Raw genomic sequence first — 25912 nt, forward strand, 5'->3', positions numbered from 1 at the left:
GCATTAAACTGATATTAATGGAGAATCAATAAAAGTTACATTCAATTTTGTGTTAAGGAAATATTTTATGTGCACCACATATGGCAATTCTTTTCTACTTTCCCACCAATTCTGCAAATTGTAATATTTGTTGATGGTAGTGTAGTGCCCCTATGACGACTTGATAATATTGTGTCATTGATTTACTAACCTGTGAACTAATAAAAATAATTCTCTGTAATCCACATCAACCGGAGGATTCCTTTCTGGGAGTGTCAGGAAATACGCAGGCGTTCTCAAGCGTTTTCAGGGCGGGTGTGTGACGTCAGCCTCGGCCCCGATCAGTCTGTTTGTATCGCACTGGAGGAGTAAGTCCTGGGCTAATCATGCAATGGTGAATGAGTTGCGAACGGATTTGCAGCTGACCGGCGTTCATAGATTTTTGCACGAGGTACGCAGACTTGCACAGGGCGGATTATCATTCTGTCTGGGCGGCGACCAAGGGCATAGCTACCCAGAGGCGGAACTACGCCAGTGCAACCAGTGTGTTGCACTGGGGCCCGCCTCTGTCCAGGGGCCCAAAGCATGTAATGAGTCAAACTGACTCATTACATGCCGCTGCGTGCTGAGGGCAACCGCTGCCCGCAGCACACAGCCACCCGGCCAGAGAGGAGAGGAGCAGCGGTACGACTACGGGGGAGAAGGAGGAGGAGGGAGGTGGAGGAGGGAGCCGCAGCAGCGCTTTACTACTGGTTGAAGCGCTGCTGCTGCTGGCCCTCTGCTTCACTATAGGCTGTCTTCCGAGAACAGCCTATAGTAAAGCAGAGAGCCAGAAGCAGCAGCACCTCAACCAGTAGTAAAGCACTGCTGCGGCTCCCTCCTCCACCTCCCTCCTCCTCCTTCTCTCCTGCCCGGGAATCGTGACCAGAAGCTGCACCGAGGAGCCTGAGCCAGCGGAGAGGGTAAGTATAATTCTTTCTTTCTTTCTTTTCTTTTCTTTTCTTTCTTATCTTTTCTATCTTTCTACAAAAAGACTGTCTGCCACAATGTGTAAAAAGGGGGAATTTGCCTGCCGCAATGTGTTAAAAAAGGGGGAATCTGCCGCAATGTGTAAAAAGGGGGAATCTGCCTGACGCAATTTGTAAAAAGGGGGAATCTGCCTGACGCAATGTGTAAAAAGGGGGAATCTGCCTGACGTAATGTGTAAAAAGGGGGAATCTGCCTGCCGCAATGTGTTAAAAAAAGGGGGAATCTGCTTGCCGCAATGTGTAAAAAGGGGGAATCTGCCTGCCGTAATGTGTAACAAGGGCACGCTGTCTGCCGTAATGTGTAAAAAGGGGACGCTGTCTGCCGTTATGTGTAACAAGGGCACACTGTCTGCCGTAATGTGTAAAAAGGGGACGCTGTCTGCCGTTATGTGTAAAAAGGGCACGCTGTCTGCCGTTATGTGTAAAAAGTGTACGCTGTCTGCCGCTATGTTTAACAAGGGCACGCTGTCTGCCGTTATGTGTAAAAAGTGCACGCTGTCTGCCGCTATGTGTAACAAGGGCATGCTGTCTGCCGTTATGTGTAAAAAGTGTACGCTGTCTGCCGCTATGTGTAACAAGGGCACGCTGTCTGCCGTTATGTGTAAAAAGGGCACGCAGTCTGCCATTATGTGTAAAAAGGGCACACTGTCTGTCGCTATGTGTAAAAAGGGCACGCTGTCTGCCGTTATGTGTAAAAAGGGGGACGCTGTCTGCCGTAATGTGTAAAAAGGGGACGCTGTCTGCCGTTATGTGTAAAAAGTGCACGCTGTCTGCCGCTATGTGTAAAAAGGGCACGCTGTCTGCCGTTATGTGTAAAAAGGGGGACGCTGTCTGCCGTAATGTGTAAAAAGGGGACGCTGTCTGCCGTTATGTGTAAAAAGTGCACGCTGTCTGCCGCTATGTGTAAAAAGGGCACGCTGTCTGCCGTTATGTGTAAAAAGGGGGACGCTGTCTGCCGTAATGTGTAAAAAGGGGACGCTGTCTGCTGTAATGTGTAAAAAGAGGAATCTGTCCGCCGTAAGGTGTAAAAGAGTCTCTACCTGGTGTAGTGGTGCTACTGTGCGGCGTAATTTGAATAATGGAGACTACTGTGCACCGTTTTATGAATTGGTATTATTTTGTGGCCACACCCCTTCCCCACAAAGCCACGCCACTATGTATTTTTGTGCGCGCCAACGGCGTGCACTGCCACTGTTTTGCATGCAGGGGTGGGGCTCTGATGCCGTTTCTTGCACACAGTGCTAAAATGTCTAGTTATGGCACTGTTGCTAGGTATCCATTTCTCTGGCCCTGAGCAGGTCCCCCTCACCAGATCCTCTCCAGGGGTGAGGGGGTGGACTTGGATGGGATGGGGGGCCCAAAGCATTTTGTCGCACCTGGGCCCACCGCTCGCTAGTTCCGCCACTGTAGCTACCATAGGTGGCTGGAGTGCAGCTTCTATGGGGCCCAGAGCTGAGAGGGGCCACTTTCCCTGTCACAGTTACATGTGTTATATACAGGGCGTAGCTACCATAGGTGCAGAGAGTGCAGCTGCTATGGGGCCAGAGCTGAGAGGGGCCACCTTCCCTGTCACAGTTATATGTGTTATATACAGGGCGTAGCTACCATAGGTGCAGGGTGTGCAGCTGCTATGGGGCCCAGAGCTGAGAGGGGCCACCTTCCCTGTCACAGTTACATGTGTTATATACAGGGTGTAGTTACCATACAGTAGATGCAGGGAGTGCAGCTGCTATGGGGCCAGAGCTGAGAGGGACCACTTTCCCTGTCACAGTTTCATGTGTTATATACAGGGCGTAGCTACCAAAGGTGCAGGGAGTGCAGCTGCTATGGGGCCCAGAGCTGAGAGGGGCCACCTTCCCTGTCACAGTTACATGTGTTATATACAGGGCTTAGCTACCATAGGTGCAGGGTGTGCAGCTGCTATGGGGCCCAGATCTGAGAGGGGCCACCTTCCCTGTCACAGTTACATGTGTTATATACAGGGCGTAGCTACCATAGGTGCAGGGTGTGCAGCTGCTATGGGGCCAGAGCTGAGAGGGGCCACCTTCCCTGTCACAGTTACATGTGTTATATACAGAGGTGTAGTGATGGGTTTTGTGTTTTGGTTTTGGATTTGGTTCCGCAGCCGTGTTTTGGATTCGGACGCGTTTTGGCAAAACCTCCCTGAAAAAATTTTGTTGGATTCGGGTGTTTTTTACAAAAAAAACCTCAAAAACAGCTTAAATCATAGAATTTGGGGGTCATTTTGATCACATAGTATTATTAACCTCAATAACCATAATTTCCACTCATTTTCAGTCTATTCTGAACACCTCACACCTCACAATATTATTTTTAATCCTAAAATTTGCACCGAGGTCGCTGGATGACTAAGCTAAGCGACCCAAGTGGCCGACACAAACACCTGGCCCATCTAGGATTTGCACTGCAGTGTCAGACAGGATGGCACTTCAAAAAAATAGTCCCCAAACAGCACATGATGCAAAGAAAAAAAGAGGTGCACCAAGGTCGCTGGATGGCTAAGCTAAGCGACACAAGTGGCCGACACAAACACCTGGCCCATCTAGGAGTGGCACTGCAGTGTCAGGCAGGATGGCACTTCAAAAAAATAGTCCCCAAACAGCACATGATGCAAAGAAAAATGAAAGAAAAAAGAGGTGCAAGATGGAATTGTCCTTGGGCCCTCCCACCCACCCTTATGTTGTATAAACAGGACATGCACACTTTAACAAACCCATCATTTCAGCGACAGGGTCTGCCACACGACTGTGACTGAAATGACTGGTTGGTTTGGGCCCCCACCAAAAAAGAAGCAATCAATCTCTCCTTGCACAAACTGGCTCTACAGAGGCAAGATGTCCACCTCATCATCACCCTCCGATATATCACCGTGTACATCCCCCTCCTCACAGATTATCAATTCGTCCCCACTGGAATCCACCATCTCAGCTCCCTGTGTACTTTGTGGAGGCAATTGCTGCTGGTCAATGTCTCCGCGGAGGAATTGATTATAATTCATTTTAATGAACATCATCTTCTCCACATTTTCTGGAAGTAACCTCGTACGCCGATTGCTGACAAGGTGAGCGGCGGCACTAAACACTCTTTCGGAGTACACACTGGAGGGTGGGCAACTTAGGTAAAATAAAGCCAGTTTCTGCAAGGGCCTCCAAATTGCCTCTTTTTCCTGCCAGTATAAGTACGGACTGTGTGACGTGCCTACTTGGATGCGGTCACTCATATAATCCTCCACCATTCTTTCAATGGTGAGAGAATCATATGCAGTGACAGTAGACGACATGTCAGTAATCGTTGGCAGGTCCTTCAGTCCGGACCAGATGTCAGCAGAGGCGTATCTAGCACGGGGCGAGCAGGGCACGTGCCCTGGGCGCCATGGCAGCCCCAACAGAGGGGGGCGCCACCGGCACGGCCCACTCGCCCCATGCGTCAGGGATTCCGCCGGCGCTACCCGCGGCGGTTTCCCTGTCTCCCCGGCTGCTGTGCCTGTCACAATAGACAGGCAGCGGCAGCCAGGAGCCTCCCCCTACTCCCCCTACTCCCCCCTGCAAAGTGTACACGATCGCGACCGCGGAGGTGCGCGCATGCGCGTGCGCGACCTCGGGGGGCGCGCGGCCCCTGAACAGCAGTGAGTGCAGGTGAGCGCTCAGCGGGGTAATCTTCTTTATACTTCCCTGTCGGGACAGGGGGTGCGGGACATTTTGTGTGTGTGTGTTAAGTGTGTGTGTGGGACAGTGTTCTTGTGGGACAGTGTGTGTGTGTTAATTGTGTGTGTGTCGGACAGTGTGCGTGTGTGTTGTGTGTGGGACAGTGCGTGTGTGTTAATTGTGTGTGTGTGTGTGTGTGTGTGTGTGTGTGTGTGTGTGACAGTGTGAGTGTGTTAATTGTGTGTGTGGGACAGTTTGAGTGTGTGTAAATTGTGTGTGTGTGTGGGACAGTGTGAGTGTGTATTAATTGTGTGTGTGTGGGACAGTGTGCGTGTGTTAATTGTGTGTGTGGGGGACAGTGTGTGTGTGTTAATTGTGTGTGTGTGGGACAGTGTGAGTGTGTTAATTGTGTGTGTGGGACAGTTTTGCGTGTTTGTTAATTGTGTGTGTGGGACAGTGTGAGTGTGTTAATTGTGTGTGTGGGACAGTTTTGCGTGTTTGTTAATTGTGTGTGTGGGACAGTTTTGAGTGCGTGTTAATTGTGCGTGTGTGTTAATTGTGTGTGTGTGGGACAGTGTGAGTGTGTTAATTGTGAGTGTGTTAATTGTGTGTGTGTGTGTGTGTGTGTGTGTGTGTGTGTGTGTGTGTGTGTGTGTGTGTGTGTGTGTGGGACAGTTTGAGTGTGTGTTAATTGTGTGTGTGTGGGACAGTTTGAGTGTGTGTTAATTGTGTGTGTGTGGGACAGTGTGCGTGTGTTTTAATTGTGTGTGTGTGGGAGAGTGTGCGTGTGTGTTAATTGTGTGTGTGTGGGACAGTGCGCGTGTGTTAATTGTGTGTGTGTGTGTGACAGTGTGAGTGTGTTAATTGTGTGTGTGTGTGGGACAGTGCGTGTGTGTTATTTGTGTGTGTGGGACAATGTGCGTGCGTGTGTGTTAATTGTGTGTGTGTGTGGGACAGTGTGCGTGTGTTAATTGTGTGTGTGTTAATTGTCCCGGCGGTTATTGGCGTCTGTAGTGTGCGCCCCGTCCTCCTCCGCTGCCGCTGACAGGAGCGGCGGTGTGCGGCTCTCCCCCTCCTCCGCCGGCTCCGTCCTCCCGTCGTGGCCCTGCAGTGTGTGCCGGTCTCCCCAGCAGCAGCAGGTTAGTCTCTCTCTCCCCCCCCCCCACTCCTCCTCTTCCTCCCCCCCTCTCTCTCTCTCTCTCTCTCTCTCTCCTCCTGTGGATTGAAGTTTGTAAGTATCATTTTCATTTTTACAGGTACCCCTATTGGATTCTACTGGACAAGTGGACGTGACCGGCGTGGGATGTAGGTAAGTAATCTGTCTCTCATTTTTACAGATTCCCCTACTGGATTCTACTGGACAAGTGGACGTGACCGGCGTGGGATGTAGGTAAGTAATCTCTCTCTCATTTTTACAGGTGCCCCTATTGGATTCTACTGGACAAGTGGACGTGACCGGCGTGGGATGTAGGTAAGTAATGTGTCTCTCATTTTTACAGGTACCCCTATTGGATTCTACTGGACAAGTGGACGTGACCGGCGTGGGATGTAGGTAAGTAATCTGTCTCTCATTTTTACAGGTACCCCTATTGGATTCTACTGGACAAGTGGACGTGACCGGCGTGGGATGTAGGTAAGTAATCTGTCTCTCATTTTTACAGGTACCCCTATTGGATTCTACTGGACAAGTGGACGTGACCGGCGTGGGATATAGGTAAGTAATCTGTCTCTCATTTTTACAGGTACCCCTACTGGATTCTACTGGACAAGTGGACGTGACCAGCGTGGGATGTAGGTAAGTAATCTGTCTCTCATTTTTACAGATTCCCCTACTGGATTCTACTGGACAAGTGGACGTGATCGGCGTGGGATGTAGGTAAGTAATCTGTCTCTCATTTTTACAGGTACCCCTATTGGATTCTACTGGACAAGTGGACGTGACCGGCGTGGGATGTAGGTAAGTAATCTGTCTCTCATTTTTACAGGTACCCCTATTGGATTCTACTGGACAAGTGGACGTGACCGGCGTGGGATGTAGGTAAGTAATGTGTCTCTCATTTTTACAGATTCCCCTACTGGATTCTACTGGACAAGTGGACGTGACCGGCGTGGGATGTAGGTAAGTAATGTGTCTCTCATTTTTACAGCTACCCCTATTGGATTCTACTGGACAAGTGGACGTGACCGGCGTGGGATATAGGTAAGTATGTGTGAGTGTGTCAGTGTGCTTTAATACATTTTTACTGTCACGGTGTGTGAGTTGTGTTTTTATTTGGGTATTTTTTCTGTTGTAGAACTACAGGTACCGGCGGGCCCGTTATTTCCCTGCATGTTGGTACTTGAGGTTCTCCAAGTACCAGCAAGCGGGGGAGGCTTTCTGGGCCTTGTAGTTCCACAACAAAAAACAATATTCTTTTTTTACTTACATGGTTATCAGCCTCCCATCCACAGCCCACGGATGGGGGGGACAGCCTCGGGCTTCACCCCTGGCCCTTGGGTGCCTGGAGGGGGGGTGACCCCTTGATTTAAGGGGTCCCCACTCCTCCAGGGAACCCCGGCCAGTGGTGACTAGTTGGGGGGGTAATGCCACGGCCGCAGGGACCTACATAAATGTGTCCCCCGGCTGTGGCATTATGTCCCTGGCTAGTGGAGCCCGGTGCTGGTTTTAAAAATACGGGGGGACCCCTACATCTTTTGTCCCCCGTATTTTTGGAACCAGGACCGGACTAAGAGCCCGATGCTGGTTGTCTAAATACGGGGAACCCCTGTCCAATTTTTTCCCAGTATTTAAACAACCAGGACCGGCTCAAAGAGCCCGAGGCTGGTTATATTTAGGAGGGGGACCTCACGCAGTTTTTTTTTTTACATTTTTAACCCATTCAGACCCTTCTCCATTAAGTTAATGGAAACCCTGGACAACAAAATTGCATTCATGTCCTCCTCCCACTCCCTTCCCAATCCCAAACACTAATTATTAATTTTTTCTATAAAAATGTACAATATATCACAAGTATGATGAGCAGGCATGCAGCGGGCATTGGCGGCTTTGGACTGAGTTGCAAATTAGTGGCGGAGGGCTGGGTCAGTTGATGGTGGGCGAGTTTGTAAGCCATTGGTGGTGGCAGCGGGCATCGGCTCAGAGGCAGTGGCGGGCATTGGCTCGGTGGCGGTAGGGGTCATCGGCAGGATTCGGCGGACATTATGGCTGTAGTGCCTCACCGCATGCCACTGGTGTGTGGGACAGTGTGCGTGTGTGTTAATTGTGTGTGTGGGACAGTGTGAGTGTGTGTTAATTGTGTGTGTGTGGAACAGTGTCAGTGTGTGTAAATTTTTGCAGTCCAGTGTGTGTGGGGGAGAGGAAAGTATGAGAATGTGTGTGTGTAGTCTGAGTGGGTGTGTGTAGGATTTGGGGGTGGCAAGTCTGTGTGTGTGTAATCAGTGTGTGTGGGATGTACTAATGGCCATTTACCGAAGACAGATATGTATTAAACCACGGGCACTGAGATTCCCTTCTCACTCACCATCCAGCTGGGTGGGCGAGCCGGGTGGGTGGAAAGCCAGCAGCAGGGGCAGCATGCCGGATATCAGCAGCCGAGGGTGGGGGCTGTAATGCACGTGCGGAGCCCAAAGCCGGAGATCAGCAGCATGCTGACCGGCAATAAGCAGCTTCTGCTTCCGCGTTCAACATGCTGCTGATCTCCGGCTTTGGGCTACGCAGGGTTCGGGGGATTGGTGTCCTCTGCCGGTGTACTGCAGCTCCGGGGGTGCGGGCTCCGGAGGCTTTCAGCACTGTTGAATATCCAGCTGCCTCAAGTATGTACAGCCCGCACCCTCTGCTGCTGATATCCGGCATGCTGCTGCTGGCTGTCCCCCCGCCCGGCTCGGCCACACAGCTATATGGTGAGAAGGGCATCTCAGTTCCTGAGGTTTAACACATATGCCTCAGAAAATGGCCTCTGCGGTAAACGATACTAATGCTTACCATGACAGTAACAGCGGGGAGGAAGGCGCACATCGGGATCCTGCAGCATGAAACAAGAACCCCTTCGGAGCGCAGCAGACCACACTGAAAAGGGTGCATACCCAGGCGGTGCTCTGCATCCCGGGTGGTGCCGAAAATGTGGAGTGTCGGAGGTGGCAGAAGCGCCGCAGCTTGGGGTGAGAAACCGCTGCAGCCCTTCCGCTGCTAAACTCTGCAATTAGTCTATTAAGGGGGTGGGCTCCCCTCATCATAGTACCCCACAGGCCATGTTATAACTTAATTCTGGGGGTAGGATCCCCTAACTCTATAATGGGAATTTTGGCTCATATCATGTGCTGTAACGTGAATTTTGGCTCATACCGTGTGCTATAATGTGAATTTCGGCTCATACTATGTGGGGTAATGTGAATTTTGGCTCATTCCGTGTGCTGTAATGTGAATTTCGGCTCATACCGTGTGCTGTAATGTGAATTTCGGCTCATACCATGTGGGGTAATGTGAATTTTGGCTCATACCATGTGGAGTAATGTGAATTTTGGCTCATACCATGTGCTCTAATGTGAATTTCGGCTCATACCGTGTGCTATAATGTGAATTTTGGCTCATACCATGTGGGGTAATGTGAATTTCGGCTCATACTGTGTGCTATAATGTAAATTTCGGCTCATGCCGTGTGGGGCAATGTGAATTTCGGCTCATACCGTGTGCTACAATGTCAAAGGGGCACCAGTACTAGATAGTATAAGGGGTCCTACAACACTGAAGGACACGCCCCTTTTGAGTGACCACACCCCTTTTCCGGAGCGCGCGCGCCTTCGGCGCGCGCATAATTGCTATCTGCACTCTTTCATTCCACCTTCAAAAATTCAACTTCGACCACTGCACCTACATACACATACATACACACCCTGACATCTTTATATGCAGTGACACCGGTGGCGTCTGCACATACTTTCCTTTTGTATTTTTTTTTTTATTATAATTTTATTAATTTATTATTTTTATTTAAAAATTTTTATTTTATTTTTTTTTTGGGGGGGCGCCATTATTGATCTTGCCCTGGGCTCCAAAAACCCTAGTTACGCCTCTGGATGTCAGCACTCGCTCCAGACTGCCCTGCATCACCGCCAGCGGGTGGGCTCGGAATTCTTAGCCTTTTCCTTGCAGCCCCAGTTGCTGGAGAATGTGAAGGAGCAGCTGTTGACGGGTCACATTCCGCTTGACTTGACAATTTTCTCACCAGCAGTTCTTTGAACCTCTGCAGACTTGTGTCTGCCGAAAAGAGAGATACAAAGTAGGTTTTAAATCTAGGATCGAGCACGGTGGCCAAAATGTAGTGCTCTGATTTCAACAGATTGACCACCCGTGAATCCTGGTTAAGCGAATTAAGGGCTCCATCCACAAGTCCCACATGCCTAGCGGAATCGCTCTGTTTTAGCTCCTCCTTCAATGTCTCCAGCTTCTTCTGCAAAAGCCTGATGAGGGGAATGACCTGACTCAGGCTGGCAGTGTCTGAACTGACTTCACGTGTGGCAAGTTCAAAGGGTTGCAGAACCTTGCACAACGTTGAAATCATTCTCCACTGCGCTTGAGTCAGGTGCATTCCCCCTCCTTTGCCTATATCGTAGGCAGATGTATAGGCTTGAATGGCCTTTTGCTGCTCCTCCATCCTCTGAAGCATATAGAGGGTTGAATTCCACCTCATTACCACCTCTTGCTTCAGATGATGGCAGGGCAGGTTCAGGAGTGTTTGCTGGTGCTCCAGTCTTCGGCACCCGGTGGCTGAATGCCGAAAGTGGCCCGCAATTCTTCGGGCCACCGACAGCATCTCTTGCACGCCCCTGTCGTTTTTTAAATAATTCTGCACCACCAAATTCAATGTATGTGCAAAACATGGGACGTGCTGGAATTTGCCCAGATGTAATGCACGCACAATATTGGTGGCGTTGTCCGATGTCACAAATCTCCAGGAGAGTCCAATTGGGGTAAGCCATTCTGCGATGATGTTCCTCAGTTTCCGTAAGAGGTTGTCAGCTGTTTGCCTTTTATGGAAAGCGGTGATACAAAGCGTAGCCTGCCTAGGAACGAGTTGGCGTTTGCGAGATGCTGCTACTGGTGCCGCCGCTGCTGTTCTTGCTGCGGGAGGCAATACATCTACCCAGTGGGCTGTCACAGTCATATAGTCCTGAGTCTGCCCTGCTCCACTTGTCCACATGTCCGTGGTTAAGTGGACATTGGGTACAACTGCATTTTTTAGGACACTGGTGACTCTTTTTCTGAGGTCTGTACATTTTCGGTATCGCCTGCCTAGAGAAATGGAACCTAGATGGTATTTGGTACCAGGGACACAGTACCTCAATCAAGTCTGTAGTTGCCTGTGAATTAACGGTGGATAACGGAAACACGTTTCTCACCGCCCAGGCTGCCAAGGCCTGAGTTATCCGCTTTGAAGCAGGATGACTGCTGTGATATTTCATCTTCCTCGCAAAGGACTGTTGGACAGTCAATTGCTTACTGGAAGTAGTACAAGTGGTCTTCCGACTTCCCCTCTGGGATGACGATCGACTCCCAGCAGCAACAACAGCAGCGCGAGCAGCAGTAGGCGTTACACTCAAGGATGCATCGGAGGAATCCCAGGCAGGAGAGGACTCATCAGACTTGCCAGTGACATGGCCTGCAGGACTTTTGGCTTTCCTGTGTAAGGAGGAAATTGACACTGAGGGAGTTGGTGGTGTGGTTTGCAGGAGCTTGGTTACAAGAGGAAGGGATTTAGTGGTCAGTGGACTGCTTCCGCTGTCATCCAAAGTTTTTGAACTTGTCACTGACTTATGATGAATGCGCTGCAGGTGACGTATAAGGGAGGATGTTCCGAGGTGGTTAACGTCCTTACCCCTGCTTATTACAGCTTGACAAAAGCGACACACGGCTTGACACCTGTTGTCCGCATTTGTGTTAAAATAATTCCACACCGAAGAGGGGATTTTTTTTGTAATTTGACCAGGCATGTCAATGGCCATATTCGTCCTACGGACAACAGGTTTCTCCCGGGTGCCTGACTTAAACAAACCACCTCACCATCAGAATCCTCCTTGTCAATTTCCTCCTCAGCGCCAGCAACACCCATATCCTCATCCTGGTGTACTTCAACAGTGACATCTTCAATTTGACTATCAGGAACTGGACTGCGGGTGCTCCTTCCAGCACTTGCAGGGGGCGTGCAAATGGTGGAAGGCGCAACCTCTTCCCGTCCAGTGTTGGGAAGGTTAGGCATCGCAGCCGACACAATTGGACTCTTCTTGGGGATTTGTGATTTAGAAGAACGCACAGTTCTTTGCTGTGCTTTTGACAGCTTAAGTCTTTTCATTTTTCTAGCGAGAGGATGAGTGCTTCCATCCTCATGTGAAGCTGAACCACTAGCCATGAACATAGGCCAGGGCCTCAGCCGTTCCTTGCCACTCCGTGTCGTAAATGGCATATTGGCAAGTTTACACTTCTCCTCAGACGCTTTTAATTTTGATTTTTGGGTCATTTTACTGAACTTTTGTGTTTTGGATTTTACATGCTCTCTACTATGACATTGGGCATCGGCCTTGGCAGACGACGTTGATGGCATTTCATTGTCTCGGCCATGACTAGTGGCAGCAGCTTCAGCACGAGGTGGAAGTGGATCTTGATCTTTCCCTATTTTACCCTCCACATTTTTGTTCTCCATTTTTTAATGTGTGGAATTATATGCCAGTATCAATAGCAATGGCCTACTACTATATATACTGCGCACAACTGAAATGCACCACAGGTATGGATGGATAGTATACTTGACGACACAGAGGTAGGTAGAGCAGTGGCCTACTGTACCGTACTGCTATATATTATATACTGGTGGTCAGCAAACTGTGCGAAACTGAAATGCACCACAGCTATGGATGGATAGTATACTTGACGACACAGAGGTAGGTAGAGCAGTGGCCTACTATACCGTACTGCTATATATTATATACTGGTGGTCAGCAAACTGTGCAAAACTGAAATGCACCACAGGTATGGATGGATAGTATACTTGACGACACAGAGGTAGGTAGAGCAGTGGCCTTCTGTACTGTACTGCTATATATTATATACTGGTGGTCAGCAAAATTATGCACTGTACTCCTACTATATACTACAACGCAGCACAGATATGGAGCGTTTTTCAGGCAGAGAACGTATAATACTGGTGGTCACTGGTCAGCAAAACTCTGCACTGTACTCCTCCTATATAATACTGCTGGTCCCCAGTCCTCACAATAAAGCAGTGTGAGCACAGATATATGCAGCACACTGAGCACAGATAAGGAGCGTTTTTCAGGCAGAGAACGTATAATACTGGTGGTCACTGGTCAGCAAAACTCTGCACTGTACTCCTCCTATATACACAGTCCCCACAATAAAGCAGTGAGCACAGATATTTGCAGCCCCCTGAACATAGAACTGAGAGGACGCCAGCCACGTCCTCTCACTATCATTTCCAATGCACGAGTGAAAAATGGCGGCGACGCGCGGCTCCTTATATAGAATCCGAATCTCGCGAGAATCCGACAGTGGGATGATGACGTTCGGGCGCGCTCGGGTTAACCGAGCAATACGGGAGAATCCGAGTATGCCTCGGACCCGTGTAAAATGGGTGAAGTTCGGGGGGGTTCGGATTCCGAGGAACCGAACCCGCTCATCACTAGTGTAGCTGTGGGAATGTGTCCTGTTTTACAGGACACATTCCAGCAGCAGCCAGGGTGCCTGTGTCCCCTGCGGGACAACGTCGCTGACAGCGCGGGGACAGCTTGTCTGTCCCCAGCGCTGGGTGCGTGGCGGCGGGTGTCCGGTGCAGGGATTACCCTTTTCCCTGCACCGGACCGGAGGCTGCGGGTAGTTTCAAACGTTGGCGCCCGCCGGGAGCCAATCGCGGCTCCCGGAGCGGCAGCCCATCAGAGAGGGACGCGGCGAGCCAATCGGCGCTCACCCCGTCATAGGCCCCGCCCCCGGCGTCTGACGTCAGACGCCGGGCGGGAGCCAGAAGAAAAGACCGCGCGCGGGGGCGCGAAGAGAAAAGAAGACGGGCGGGAGCAGCGGAGAAGGTCGTCGGTGCGCCGGAGCGGAAGAGAAGCGGGCGGGATTTGGAGGAAGAAGACGTCGCGGTGGGAGCTCGGGTGGCCGCGGAAGAGGCCCGAAGACGTCCGGCGGCAGGAAGAAGATGTCCAACGACGGCTGGACGCGGCGAGGCGACGGCGGCGCCGCTGGCCAGGACGGGCCAGCGGCCGAAGATTAAAGAAGAGCGCCAGAGAGGTCACCAGGGGTGGGAAGCAAAGGGCTGGCGAAGCTCCCCCCTGGTGCCTCTCCCAGCGGGTCAGGTAGGCCCTTTTCAGGTGCCCATGTACCCGCTCCTCCCTAGACCGCCGGGTGTTCGGGCATTAGGCCCGTGGGCACAGTCAGGCCCTCCCGGCCTGTGGGCATTCAGTCGGGCCCTCCCGGCCCGTGGGCACAAGTGTGGTCGGCTCTCTGGGTCCAAGGCCACGTGCAGCCGGGGTTTCACCCGGCCCGTGGCCCAAGCACCCAGACCCGACCACATTGATTAGGGGGTTTGGGCATTAGGCCCAAGCCACCTGAAAGCGGCGCAGTAGGCGGGCACTAGGCCCGGGGGCAGTTCAGGCAATAGGCCTGTGGGGACATTAGAGGGCAATAGGCCCTAGTGGATTTTGGCCGATTAGGGATATGATAAGGTGACCTTGGGCACAAGGACCAGGTCACACAACGGGCAACAAGTTAGGCGGGCGCTAGGCCCGTGGGCGAAATCAGGCCTCCGGCCTGTGTGCAGCTAGGGGGCGCTAGGCCCAGTGAATAAGACCCCCGAGGTGAGTACAGGTGGCACTGGGCGCTAGGCCCAGGCCACCCCGAGGTATTTAGGTAGGCAGGCCTGGGGCCCACCTAAGGGAAGGTACAGGAGGTGGGTAGGCCGTGCGGCGCCCACCCCCTTTCCAGCGGAAGGGATTTGAAGGGACAGCACCGTTTGATCTTGTATTCTGATATTGTGATGTATGTTGTTACCGTGCAGGGCAAAGTGTATGCGTTGTTTAAGTTGTGCATAGTTGTGTCGCACCACTCACACAAGCTAGTTTGAGGGCTCTGTTTATGTAGCTAGTGTAGCGGACGCACACTAGGGTAGTTCTTGGCCCTGCACGGCTGTTTCTCTTTGCCTCCTTACAGGGACCTGTAAGTGGAGAAGATCGGAGTGCAAGACTTGTGACGGTGAGTAGCATCCGTGTACGTTTGTCCCTTGTCTGTCCCCGAGCGCCGGAGTCGGGATTGCTCACGGACGTGAGAATCCTTTTCATCACACTACGTGCGAGAGCGCGAGTGTGTGAAATCTGGGTGGCTGAGGCTTTGTGCCGGTGATGACCTTTCACCCAACCGGTGAAGGTCGCGGTCACCCCTGGGGTATCCCCTTTTCCAGTGGAAGAAGGGTCGATACCCCTCTTGAGGTAACCTATTCTCTCCTCAGCTCGATCGTCGGTCAGCTCCGAGAGGGAATCGCCGTGTTCGGATCCGATTGAAGATTGCCAGGTCCGTTGAAGGTTCCGGTACCTGAAGGTGAGAGAGAGCGGCGCCTGGTGAGTACCGAATTTACACCTGCACGGCAGCAGGCACCACCACACCGCAGCCGCACCTCTTACATAGCTACCATAGGTGCAGGGAGTGCAGCCGCTATGGGTCCCAGAGCTGAGAGGGGCCACCTTCCCTGTCACAGTTACATGAGTTATATACAGGGTGTAGCTATTGTAAGGATGTGCCCTGTGGGCACATCCATGTTGTGGTCCCTAGCTGGGGACAGCGCTGGGGCAGCTTGCCTGTCCCCAGCGCGGAGTGTGCGGCGGCGGGTGCCTGGTGCAGGGATCGGATGTTTCCCTGCACCAGGCTGTCGGCGGCGGAGAGCGGCGCGGCGGCGCTTTAAACTTGGCGCCGCTGGGGCCGCCAATGAGAAGCGCTGCCCGCGGCTTTTTGAATCCGGCGCCGTCCGCGAGCCAATCACGGCTCGCGGGGCGCCGGCCAATCAGGAACAGGCGCGGCGAGCCAATCGGCGCTCGCCGCGTCATAGGCCCCGCCCCCGGCGTCTGACGTCAGACGCCGGGCGGGAGCCTGAAGAAAAGGCCGCGCCGAAGAGCGGCAGAAGAGTCGTCGGGCGGGAGAAGAACAGAAGAGACGGCCGGAAGAAGAGGGAAGAAGACGCCGCGCGGAGGAGAGGAGAAGAGCTCCGGCGGCCGCTGAAGAGGCCTGAAGAATCCAGCCCTCGGAAAGAAGATGTCCAGCGGCGGCTGGACGCGGCGCGACGACGACGGCGGCGCCGCTGGCCAGGACGGGCCAGCGGCCAAAAATTAAAGAACAGCGCCGGAGGGGTCACCAGGGGTGGGAAGCAAAGGGCTGCCGAAGCTCCCCCCTGGTGCCTCTCCCAGCGGGTCAGGTAGGCCCTTATCAGGCGCCCCTGTACCCGCCCCTCCCTAGACCACCGGGTGTTCGGGCATTAGGCCCGTGGGCAGAGTCAGGCCCTCTCGGCCTGTGGGCACATAGTCGGGCCCTCCCGGCCCGTGGCACATCTTTGATGAGGTGGTTTGGGCATTAGGCCCGAGCCACCCTATACCCGTGGCCAGATAGGCAGGCACTAGGCCTGGGGCACAGGTTGGGCACTAGGCCCATAAGGATAGTCAGGCCACCGGCCTGTGGGCGCAGTTAGGCGGGCATTAGGCCCGAGGGGCAGTTCAGGCAATAGGCCTGTTGGGACATTAGAGGGCGCTAGGCCTTAGTGTATCTTGGCCAAGTAGGTACAGATAAGGTGACCCTGGGCACAAGGCCCAGGTCACCCAACGGGCGGCAAGTTAGGCGGGCGCTAGGCCCGTAGGCGAAGTCAGGCCTCCGGCCTGTGTGCAGTTAGGGGGCGCTAGGCCCAGTGAATTAGTGTTCCCCCGAGGCGAGTACAGGTGGCCCTGGGCGCTAGGCCCCGGCCACCCTGAGGTGTTAAGTAGGCCGGTCAGCTCGGCCTGAGCCCCTAAGGAGAGAGCACGGTAGGTGGGTGGGCTGTGCGGCCCCCACTACGGGGTGTTCTGAGTCGGGTAGATAAAGGGACAGCACCGTTTTATGTTGTAACTCCGGTAGTGTGATATATGTTGTTACCGTGCAGGGCAAAGTGTATGTGTTGTGTAAGTTGTGCATAGTTGTGTCGCACCACCCACACGAGCTAGTTTGAGGGCTCTGTTTATGTAGCTAGTGTAGCGGACGCACACTAGGGTAGTTCTTGGCCCTGCACGGCTGTTTCTCTTTGCCTCCTTACAGGGACCTGTAAGTGGAGAAGATCGGAGTGCAAGACTCGTGACGGTGAGTAGCATCCGTGTACGTCTGTCCCTTGTTTGTCCCCGAGCGCCGGAGTTAGGATTGCTCACGGACGTGAGAATCCCTTTTCATCACACTACGTGCGAAAGCGCGAGTGTGTGAAATCTGGGTGGCTGAGGCTTTGTGCCGGTGATGACCATTCGCCCAACCGGTGAAGGTCGCGGCCACCCCTGGGGTATCCCCTGTTCCAGCGGAAGAAGGGTCGATACCCCCTTTGATGTAAACCATTCTCTCCTCAGCTCGGTTGACGGTCAGCTCCAAGAGGGAATCGCCGTGTCCGGATCCGACTGAAGAATTCCAGGTCCGTTGAAGGTTCCGGTACCTGAAGGTGAGAGAGAGCGGCGCCTGGTGAGTACCGCGTCTACAACTGCACGGCAGCAGGCACCACCACACGCACCCGCAGGCCCCCGCACCTCTCACACTATCATAGGTGCAGGGAGTGCAGCTGCTATGGGGACAGAGCTGAGAGGAGCCACCTTCCCTGTCACAGTTACATGTGTTATATACAGGGGTATAGCTACCATAGGTGCAGGGAGTGCAGCTGCTATGGGGCCAGAGCTGAGAGGAGCCACCTTCCCTGCCACAGTTACATGTGTTATATACAGGGTGTAGCTACCATAGGTGCAGGGAGTGCAGCTGCTATGGGGCCAGAGCTGAGAGGGGCCACCTTCCCTGTCACAGTTACATGTGTTATATACAGGGCATAGCAACCAAAGGTGCAGGGAGTGCAGCTGCTATGGGGCCCAGAGCTGAGAGGGGCCACCTTCCCTGTCACAGTAACATGTGTTATATTGGGTGTAGCTATCATAGGTGCAGGGAGTACAGCTGCTATGTGGCCAGAGCTGAGAGGGACCACCTTCCCTGTCACAGTTACATGTGTTATATACAGGGGTGTAGCTACCATAGGTGCAGGGAGTGCAGCTGCTATGGGGCCCAGAGCTGAGAGGGGCCACCCTCCCTGTCACAGTTACATGTGTTATATACAGGGTGTAGCTGCCAAAGGTGCAAGCAGTGCAGCTGCTATGGGGCCAGAGCTGAGAGGGACCACCTTCCCTGTCCTTCCCTGTCACAGTTACATGTGTTATATACAGGGTGTAGCTACCATAGGTACAGGGAGTGCAGCTGCTATGGGACCAGAGCTGAGAGGGGCCACCTTCCCTGTCACAGTTACATGTGTTATATACAGGGGTGTAGCTACCATAGGTGCAGGGAGTACAGCTGCTATGTGGCCCAGAGCTGAGAGGAGCCACCTTCCCTGTCACAGTTACATGTGTTATATACAGGGGTGTAGCTACCATAGGTGCAGGGAGTGCAGCTGCTATGGGGCCCAGAGCTGAGAGGGGCCACCTTCCCTGTCACAGTTACATGTGTTATATACAGGGTGTAGCTACCATAGGTGCAGGCAGTGCAGCTGCTATGTGGCCAGAGCTGAGAGGGGCCACCTTCCCTGTCACAGTTACATGTGTTATATACAGGGTGTAGCTACCATAGGTGCAGGCAGTGCAGCTGCTATGGGGACAAAGCTGAGAGGGGCCACCTTCCCTGCCACAGTTACATGTGTTATATACAGGGTGTAGCTACCATAGGTGCAGGGAGTGCAGCTGCTATGGGGCCAGAGCTGAGAGGGGCCACCTTCCCTGTCACAGTTACATGTGTTATATACAGGGGTGTAGCTACCGTAGATGCAGGGAGTGCAGCTGCTATAGGGCCCAGAGCTGAGAGGGGCCACCTTCCCTGTCACAGTTACATGTGTTATATACAGGGATAGCTACCATAGGTGCAGGGAGTGCAGCTGCTATGGGGCCAGAGCTGAGAGGAGCCACCTTCCCTGTCACAGTTACATGTGTTATATACAGGGTGTAACTACCATAGGTGCAGGGAGTGCAGCTGCTATGGGGCCAGAGCTGAGAGGGGCCACCTTCCCTGTCACAGTTACATGTGTTATATACAGGGGTGTAGCTACTATAGGTGCAGGGAGTACAGCTGCTATGGGGCCCAGAGCTGAGAGGAGCCACCTTCCCTGTCACAGTTACATGTTGACAAAGCCTAATATTTATCCTATTTAAAACACTCTAAAAGGTTAATGAACACAGTACGCAATTGGCGTATGGAATACTGTAAGAGTACGCATGTAGCGTAACAAACGCTTAGCCGTGGACGAGACGCACGAGCGGCACGTTCGCTCACGGCTTAAAGCGTAAAGGCTAGCACGCTATAGGCTGCCGACTAACGTAATGATACGCTACCAGCGTAGCGGACGCTCGAGACCTCGAGGAGATCACAAACGGCGCTGACGCTCACAGAGTTAAACCTTTGTAACAATATCATAAACAATGTACTTATACTGTAAACCTTTGTGCAGTGATAAGGTGTAAATGCAACACAGTGTAACCTAGTTAGTTTAAAAGCTGTATGAGCGTATGTGACGCTCAGAGAACACTTTAGCAATATAATAAACACTCAAATACCGGTCTAAGGTTCTAACACCTTTAAGGGAGAGAATGAACGTTCAATTGCAAAAGAATACACAATATAAGTTATACACTACCAAACTAACATAACATACCTAACCGAATTACTGCACATAAAATACAATAGCGGCACAATAACATTTAAGGGGAAGGAGAGAGAGAATGGCTTACGACATTAATAAGAGACAAAATGGTTGCAGAGAACTTACGCACAAGGGGAAACAATCGCAAGCGCCTTTCTGGATATCCAGCTCCCGATTATCAGTGATGAGAACCGTTGAGAAGAGTAGAGAGAGCTGGCCCAGATCGGCTTGTCTTTTTATACACTACACACAATACAGTACAATGGTCCCTACATTCTTATTGTTCATTGGACACAGGAATTCGTCTCCGCATTATAACAAAAGGTCATAGGTTGGTTCATACAGGTGGGCTGTGACTATTCCAAACTGCTCAGGTGGGAGGGAAACTGGGTTTCCCGCCGCATGGGTAATAAAGTGCAAATATAGTAAATGTCCATAAACTTCTTATGTCCATAACTATACGCACGAGCGAGTAATCCGCTTCAAACCAACACCGGAATATTGCTAATTATATTCTCTTCCGATGGATACTAAACACCACTGTGTAACCCCTGTCTGACCCTTCGTATCAAACAAAGAGGAATCTCTTTGTCCCCGAACATGCTATATTAACTAAACTTTCAGATTCTATCAAAGGGACCATAATCTACAAAATACATTATATGACTAAAATATGTTACGATTGAGTCGCCCGCTAGACGCACACAAACTCTACCGTAAATGCGCATATCGTGCGCCTGCGGGTGCACACAAAGGCGAGTATACGCACGCACGGGAGGGCTCATGCACGTGCAGCAGGCACTCGCATGAGGTGCATATATGGCAATGTGTAGCGTGATATTTTTCTGACTTTGACAATGTGTTATATACAGGGTGTAGCTACCATAGGTGCAGGGAGTGCAGCTGCTATGGGGCCCAGAGCTGAGAGGGGCCACCTTCCCTGTCACAGTCACATGTGTTATATACAGGGTGTAGCTACCATAGGTGCAGGGAGTGCAGCTGCTATGGGGCCCAGATCTGAGAGGGGCCACCTTCCCTGTCACAGTTACATGTGTTATATACAGGGTGTAACTACCATAGTTGCAGGGAGTGCAGCTGCTATGGGGCCAGAGCTGAGAGGGGCCACCTTCCCTGTCACAGTTACATGTGTTATATACAGGGTGTAACTACCATAGTTGCAGGCAGTGCAGCTGCTATGGGGCCAGAGCTGAGAGGGGTCACCTTCCCTGTCACAGTTACATGTGTTATACATATGGTGTAGCTACTATAGGTGCAGGGAGTGCAGCTGCTATGGGGCCAGAGCTGAGATGGGCCACCTTCCCTGTCACAGTTACATGTGGTATATACAGGGTGTAGCTACCATAGGTGCAGGGAGTGTAGCTGCTATGGGGCCCAGAGCTGAGATGGACCACCCTCCCTGTCACATTTACATGTGTTATATACAGGGTGTAGCTACCATAGGTGCAGGGAGTGCAGCTGCTATGGGGCCCAGAGCTGAGAGGAGCCACCTTCCCTGTCACAGTTACATGTGTTATATACAGGGCATAGCTACCATAGGTGCAGGGAGTGCAGCTGCTATGGGGCCAGAGCTGAGAGGAGCCACCTTCCCTGTCACAGTTACATGTGTTATATACAGGGCGTAGCTACCATAGGTGCAGGGAGTGCAGCTGCTATGGGGCCCAGAGCTGAGAGGGGCCACCTTCCCTGTCACAGTTACATGTGTTATATACAGGGTGTAGCTACCATAGGTGCAGGGAGTGCAGCTGCTATGGGGCCAGAGCTGAGAGGGGTCACCTTCCCTGTCACAGTTACATGTGTTATATACAGGGTGTAGCTACCATAGGTGCAGGGAGTGCAGCTGCTATGGGGCCAGAGCTGAGAGGGGCCACCTTCCCTGTCACAGTTACATGTGTTATATACAGGGTGTAGCTACCATAGGTACAGGGAGTGCAGCTGCTATGGGGCCAGAGCTGAGAAGGGCCACCTTCCCTGTCACAGTTACATGTGTTATATACAGGGTGTAGCTACTATAGGTGCAGGGAGTGCAGCTGCTATGGGGCCAGAGCTGAGAGGAGCCACCTTCCCTGTCAAAGTTACATTTGTTATATACAGAGTGTAGCTACATAGGTGCAGTGAGTGCAGCTGCTATGGGGCCCAGAGCTGAGATGGACCACCCTCCCTGTCACAGTTACATGTGTTATATACAGAGTGTAGCTACCAGTGCCGTAACTAGGCATTTTAGCGCTGTGTGCAAGAAACGACAGTGCCCCCCCCCCCCCCCCCACCATGCAAGACTGGGGTAGTGCGCGCCTTAGGCGCGCAAAAAAATTTCTAGGGGCGTGGCTTCACGGGGAAGGGGCGTGGCCACAAAATAATAGCAATTCATACTACGGTGCACAGTAGTCTACATTATTCAAATTACGCTGCACAGTAGCGCCACTACACCAGGTAGAGCCCCTTTTATACATTACAGCAGACAGTGTCCCCTTTTTTACACATTGCGGCAGCCAGTCCCCCTTTTTACACATTGCGGCAGCCAGTCTCCCTTTTTACACATTGCGGCAGCCAGGACCCCTTCTTACACATTGCGGCAGCCAGGCCCCCTTTTTACACATTGTGGCAGATAGACCCTTTTTACACATTGCGGCAGCCAGTCCCCCTTTTTACACATTGCGGCAGATAGACCCTTTTTACACATTGCGGCAGCCAGTCCCCCTTTTTACACATTACAGCAGCCAATCTCCCTTTTAACACATTGCGGCAGCCGGTCCTCCTTTTTACACATTGCGGCAGCCAGGACCCCTTTTTACACATTGCGGCAGCCAGGCCCCCTTTTTACACATTGCGGCAGCCAGGCCCCCTTTTTACACATTGCGGCAGCCAGGCCCCCTTTTTACACATTGCGGCAGCCAGTCCCCCTTTTTACACATTGCAGCAGCCAGTCCCATTTCTTACACATTGCAGCAGCCAGTCCCCCTTTTTACACATTGCAGCAGCCAGTCCCATTTCTTACACATTGCAGCAGCCAGTCCCCCTTTTTACACATTGCAGCAGCCAGTCCCATTTTTTACACATTGCGGCACCAGTCCCCCTTTTTACACATTGCGGCAGCCAGGCCCCCTTTTTACACATTGCGGCAGCCAGTCCCCCTTTTTACACATTGCAGCAGCCAGTCCCATTTTTTACACATTGCGGCAGCCAGTCCCATTTTTTACACATTGCGGCAGCCAGTCCCATTTTTTACACATTGCGGCAGTCAGTCCCATTTTTTACACATTGCGGCAGCCAGTCCCATTTTTTACACATTGCGGAAGCCAGTCCCATTTTACACATTGCGCAGCCAGTCCCATTTTTTACACATTGCGGCACCAGTCCCCCTTTTTACACATTGCGGCAGCCAGGACCCCTTTTTACACATTGCGGCAGCCAGGCCCCCTTTTTACACATTGCGGCAGCCAGGCCCCCTTTTTACACATTGCGGCAGCCAGGCCCCCTTTTTACACATTGCGGCAGCCAGTCCCCCTTTTTACACATTGCAGCAGCCAGTCCCATTTCTTACACATTGCAGCAGCCAGTCCCCCTTTTTACACATTGCAGCAGCCAGTCCCATTTCTTACACATTGCAGCAGCCAGTCCCCCTTTTTACACATTGCAGCAGCCAGTCCCATTTTTTACACATTGTGGCACCAGTCCCCCTTTTTACACATTGCGGCAGCCAGGCCCCCTTTTTACACATTGCGGCAGCCAGTCCCCCTTTTTACACATTGCAGCAGCCAGTCCCATTTTTTACACATTGCGGCAGCCAGTCCCATTTTTTACACATTGCGGCAGCCAGTCCCATTTTTTACACATTGCGGCAGTCAGTCCCATTTTTTACACATTGCGGCAGCCAGTCCCATTTGTTACACATTGCGGAAGCCAGTCCCATTTTACACATTGCGGCAGCCAGTCCCATTTTTTACACATTGCGGCAGGCGGTGTCCGAGAGAGAGAGAGAGAGAGAGAGAGAGAGAGGGGGGGGATATACTTACCTTCTCCCTGCTGACAGGCTCCTCGTGCAGCTCCCTCGGTGCAGGCAGTGAGGTGAGAAGAAGGAGGAGGGAGGGGGAGCAGGGAGCCGCAGCAGCGCTATGTTATTGGTAGTAAGCGCCGCTGCAGCATCCCCCTCTCCTTCCGTATTGCCGTATTGCCCAGCAGCCAATACGGAAGGAGAGGGGGATGCTGCAGCGGCGCTTACTACCAATAACATAGCGCTGCTGCGGCTCCCTGCTCCCCCTCCCTCCTTCTTCTCCGCTGCCCGGCGCTGATGTCTTCTATCTTCACAGCGCGGCGCACGGCACAGAGACTTAGAGGCGGCATGTAATGAGTGAATTTGACTCATTACATGCCGCTGGCCTTGCGCCCTCAGGGCAACTGCGCTGTGTGCCAAGCCCACTTGGCACACACGTAGTTACGGCCCTGGTAGCTACATAGGTGCAGGGAGTGCAGCTGCAATGGGGCCCAGAGCTGAGAGGAGCAAAATTCCCTGTCACAGTTACATGTGTTATATACAGGGTGTAGCTACCATAGGTGCAGGGAGTGCAGCTGCTATGGGGCCCAGAGCTGAGAGGGGCCACCTTCCCTGTCACAGTTACATGTGTTATATACAGGGTGTAGCTACATAGGTACAGGGAGTGCAGCTGCTATGGGGCCCAGAGCTGAGAGGGGCCACCTTCCCTGTCACAGTTACATGTGTTATATACATGGTGTAGCTACCATAGGTGCAGGGAGTGCAGCTGCAATGGGTCCCAGAGCTGAGAGGAGCCACCTTCCCTGTCACAGTTACATGTTTTATATACAGGGGTGTAACTACCATAGGTGCAGGGAGTGCAGCTGCTATGGGGCCAGAGCTGAGAGGGGCCACCTTCCCTGTCACAGTTACATGTGTTATATACAGAGTGTAGCTACATAGGTGCAAGGAGTGCAGCTGCAATGGGTCCCAGAGCTGAGAGGAACAACATTCCCTGTCACAGTTACATGTGTTATATACAGGGTGTAGCTACCATAGGTGCAGGGAGTGCAGCTGCTATGGGACCCAGAGCTGAGAGGGGCCACCTTCCCTGTCACAGTTACATGTGTTATATACAGGGCGTAGCTACCATAGGTGCAGAGAGTGCAGCTGCTATGGGGCCAGAGCTGAGATGGGCCACCTTCCCTGTCACAGTTATATATGTTATATACAGGGTGTAGCTACCATATGTCCAGGGAGTGCAGCTGCTATGGGGCCAGAGCTGAGATGGGCCACCTTCCCTGTCACAGTTACATGTGTTATATACAGGGTGTAGCTACCATAGGTGCAGGCAGTGCAGCTGCTATGGGGCCAGAGCTGAGAGGGGCCACCTTCCCTGTCACAGTTACATGTGTTATATACAGGGTGTAGCTACATAGGTACAGGGAGTGCAGCTGCTATGGGGCCCAGAGCTGAGAGGGGCCACCTTCCCTGTCACAGTTACATGTGTTATATACAGGGTGTAGCTACCATAGGTGCAGGGAGTGCAGCTGCAATGGGGCCCAGAGCTGAGAGGAGCCACCTTCCCTGTCACAGTTACATGTGTTATATACAGGGTGTAGCTACCATAGGTGCAGGGAGTGCAGCTGCAATGGGGCCCAGAGCTGAGAGGAGCCACCTTCCCTGTCACAGTTACATGTGTTATATACATTTTCCGCCATTGTGTGGTACGTAGGGGTCTTTTCAAACTTTTTCCTTGGGGCCTGCACTATATCTAGTTATACCACCTGGATCTGCTTATTGTAGTGTGTTATAAAATTAACTGGAGGGCATTTTAATGTTATATAATATGAACTGGGGCACTGTAATGAGGCACAATATGAACGGGGAGCACTATATATCATAATGTGAATTGGGGATACTGTGCGGCATAATCATACTTGCCTACTCTCCCGGAATGGCCGGGAGGCTCCCGAAAATCGGGTGACCCTCCAGGCCCCACGGAAGAGCAGGCAAGTCTCCCGGTTTTTCAAATTCCTCCCTGCCCGGCCACCCACTTTGAGAGTAAAGTGGGCGGTCCGGACAGTAGATGACGCGATTCTTGTTGAATCGCGTCATCATAGTCACGCCCCCTGCCGTAAAATGCCGGTTATCGCGGCATTACAGAGCGGGGGGCGTGGTTTAAATGTGTGACGCTATAACCCCGCCCTCATTCCGCCTCCTCCCTCCTCCTCCTCCCCGCCCCGTTCTGCCTCCTCCCCGTCCCGTTCCGCCTCCTCCCCGCCCCCTCCTCTCGACATTGCCCAG

This window comes from Pseudophryne corroboree, chromosome 5, assembly GCF_028390025.1.
Source record: "Pseudophryne corroboree isolate aPseCor3 chromosome 5, aPseCor3.hap2, whole genome shotgun sequence".
Lineage (NCBI taxonomy): Eukaryota > Metazoa > Chordata > Amphibia > Anura > Myobatrachidae > Pseudophryne > Pseudophryne corroboree.